The following is a 4,307-nucleotide window of genomic DNA, read 5'->3' on the forward strand; positions in this document are numbered from 1 at the left end:
TGAACTTTGTTTATATTTTAAGTATATTTTTTCATTTTGAGATATTCTAATATTTTACTTCAGGGGTGTCCAAACCTTTTCCACCAAGGGCCTCATACTAAAAAAATGTCAATATTAATATGCGGGGGCCATATTGATATTTTATATTGACAACAAATGCTAGAAAAAAACGTTGTCTTATTGATGACTAAGTATACAGTGTATATATATATATATATATATATATATATATATTTTTTTTTTTTTTTGTATTATAATTTTTTTTTTTTTTTTTATTACAATGTACAAAAATATTCATGTTCAGTGACACATTTATCAGTTTATTTTTTTTATATAATTCATAAGTTAGAATTATTTTATTTTTAATTAACTAACTAAACTAAGTTTATATTTGAAGTATATTTTTATTTTTATTTTGAGAGCGTCTAATATTTTAGTTCAGGTGTGTCCAAACCTTTTCCACCAAGGGCCGCATACTAAAAAATATGTGGGGGCAATATTGATATTTTTGATTCACAAAAAATGCTATAAAAACTTTCTTATTGATGACTAAGTATATATATTTTTTTCTTTCCAATGTACAAAAATGTTCATGTTCAGTTACACATTTGAGATTTTTTTTTTTTATTAATTCATAAGTTAGAATTATTTTATTTTTAATTAACTAACTAAATTTTGTTTATATTTTAAGTATATTTTTTCATTTTGAGATATTCTAATATTTTACTTCAGGGGTGTCCAAACCTTTTCCACCAAGGGCCTTATACTAAAAAAAAGTCAATATCAATATGCGGGGGCCATATTGATATTTTATATTGACAACAAATGCTAGAAAAAAACTTTGTCTTATTGATGACTAAGTATACAGCATATATATATATATATATATATATATATATATATATATACATATATATATATATATATATATATATATATATATATATATATACATATATATATATATATATATATATATATATATATATATATATATATATATATTTATTTTTTATTTTTTTATTTTTTTATTACAATGTACAAAAATATTCATGTTCAGTTACACATTTATCAGTTGTTGTTTTTTTTATAATTCATAAGTTAGAATTATTTTATTTTTAATTAACTAACTAAACTACGTTTATATTTGAAGTATATTTTTATTTTTATTTTGAGAGCATCTAATTTTTTAGTTCAGGGGTGTCCAAACCTTTTACACCAAGGGCCGCATAATAAAAAATATGTGGGGGCAATATTGATATTTTTGATTCACAAAAAATGCTATAAAAACTTTCTTATTGATGACTAAGTATATATTTTTTTTTTTTTTCCAATGTACAAAAATGTTTATGTTCAGTTACACATTTAAGAATTTTTTTAAAATTAATTAATAAGTTAGAATTATTTTATTTTTAATTAACTAACTAAACTTTGTTGATATTTTAAGTATATTTTTTTTATTTTGAGATATTCTAATATTTTACTTCAGGGGTGTCCAAACCTTTTCCACCAAGGGCCTCATACTAAAAAAATTCAATATTAATATGTGGGGGCCATATTGATATTTTATATTGACAAAAAAATGCTCGAAAAAAAACTTTGTTTTATTGATGACTGCGTATATATATATATATACATATATATATATATATATACAGTATATATATATATATATATATATATATATTTTTTTTTTTTTTTTCCCCCAATGTACAAACATATTCATGTTCAGTTACACAATTTTTTTTTTTAATTCTATTAATAAGTTTGAATTATTTAATTTTTAATTAACTAACTAAACTTGTTTTAAATATTTTAAGTATATTTGTTTTTATTTTGAGAGCTTCTAATATTTTAGATCAGAGGTGTCTAAACTGTTCCTACCAAAAGTCAAGTATGGGGGGGCGCACATTTAACCGGAAGTAGAAGCCCTTTTTTTTTTTTTTTTTAATGCTATAAACAAAACTTTGCCTTATAGGTCAATAAGTACATTATTATTTATTATTAATTTAAAAATGTCAGCCTTTTCTCATTACATCCCGAATTTTGCTCTTTTTCTTACATTTTTACTGTTGTTTTTTTCCCATGTAAGAAGAAAAGAATAACAATAATAATAATATGATTGTGTAACTGCAAAACTTGGTGTGCCAAAAAATTCTGCCTGTACGAAATATTAATGTTGAGTTACACATGTAACAGTGTTTATCATGGTTGTTTTAGTGAATTAATTTATAAGTTTGTATTATTATTATTTATTTTTTTTATTAAATAACTGAACTTTGTTTATATTTTAAGTATATTTTATTTTTTATTTTGAGAGCTTCTAATATTTTATTTCAGGGGTGTCTTTTTCCACCAAAAGTCAAGTATGGAGGGAGGCGCTCATTGTAATATTTTTAATTGAAAAAAATGCTTTGCCTTATAGTTGTCTAAATAAATTGTTATTATTAGTTTGGAAAAAATCTGCTTTTTCTCATTACATTCAAATTTTTTTCTCTTTTTTTTAAACATTTGTATCATTGTTTTTATTTTGTTTATATATATATATATATATATATATATATGTAGAGATGAAATAGTCTTGTGATTTTTTCCCACACACACACACATATATATATATATATATATATATATATATATATATATATATATATATATATATATATATATATATATATATATATATATATAAAAGAAGCTATTTGAAAATACACAATAAATGTGTGTACTGAATTTCATTTGGTATCAGATGGGACAGAAAATCAGTGGTATCGCACATTACTACTAAAAACTCAAAGCATGCGGGGGCCATTTTCATATTAATAATTTTCAAAACCAATATATAATAAATGTTTTTTTTTAAATAATAGGTCATATTATTTTTTAGTATTATTACTATTCAACACTTATCTTTATATCAATTTCAGGTCTACCTGTCAATATATAGTATACCATTTTTTTAAAGGTTTTATGCCCATTTTGTCTGAAAAAAACACAGTTTTTTTACAACAAAAACACAAAATATGCAATATTTTCTCCCCAGACATGTTCAAAGTGGAATATTTGATGTGAAGTAATTGGAGCCTAAAATAGGCCAATCATTCATAACACCTTAGATTTTTATTTTTTTATTTTTTTTGGAGCAATTACAGTGTAAAAAAAACCAACAACACTAAAATTTGTGGGGATCCAAAAGGGCCCCACTCTTAAAAGTGTTAAAAATAAGTCACATGTTGTTTTTCTTTTTTACTTTCATTGCTTAACTCTCGAGATCAACTTCAGATCATCCGTCAATTTTAGGTTTTTGTGATTTGTTTCTATTTTATCTTTTTATTTCATGCCCATTTTGTCTAAGAAAACTGGGATTTTATTTGAAAAACACACATAATATGCAATACTTTCCCCCCCAAAAAATATTTCAAAGGGTAAATTTTGATGTGAATTCATGAGAAAAATTATTTTTGATTCATTATTATCTTTTGAGCAATGAAAGTTTCAAAGAAAAAAAACCAGCAGCTATTAGAGCCAACATTGTAACTTGTTCTCGTTACATTTCACCCTTTTGCTCTTTTATTTCACTTTTTTTGTCCTTCTTTTTCAATAGTATTTTGAGAACAGGACACCCCTGTTTAAAATGCTTGAACTGAAACTGATAATAAAGTAGCACATGACACTAAATCATATAATAGCCTACAAAGTAAAGAAACAACTGGACAATATTCATGACAAATGTGTGCTTTGTTTTAACGATGTGCTATTTGGATTTACACAAGATGAGAAAACAATTTGAAAAGGAGTTTTACCTTTGCAACTTAATTATACTATTGGCTAAGTTTTATATTCATAAATGTAAGTTTATTCTGTTTTTTTATGCCTTTAAAAAATAATTAGAAATGTACTTTAAAACGCTTTCTACCTCCAACAACCAAAAAGTTGTGAAAACTATGATTCTGTGCTCCAAATTTGAATTATTTACAGAACTTGTGTGAGCCTATGGCTTTACACACACACACACACATATATATATATATATATATATATATTTTTTTTTTTGCATTCCTCTTTAGTTGCTTTATTGAGTTTACAACCCCCTGGCGCTGTTTTGTACTGTTTCTGTACTTGTTTTGATTATTACTATTTCTTTGATTGTATGTAAGTGTTGAATATTATAAATAAAGGTTTTGAAAATCAAAAAATAAAATAAGTAGAAAAACAATCTCATGAATGTTCCTAGCCTGGTTAAAAGTGTAATTCCCCAAGTGTCCGGCGGGGGCGATGGCGCGCCTTTGAAGAGTCAACTCGTCCTG

This window comes from Nerophis lumbriciformis, linkage group LG02 (genome assembly GCF_033978685.3).
Source record: "Nerophis lumbriciformis linkage group LG02, RoL_Nlum_v2.1, whole genome shotgun sequence".
Lineage (NCBI taxonomy): Eukaryota > Metazoa > Chordata > Actinopteri > Syngnathiformes > Syngnathidae > Nerophis > Nerophis lumbriciformis.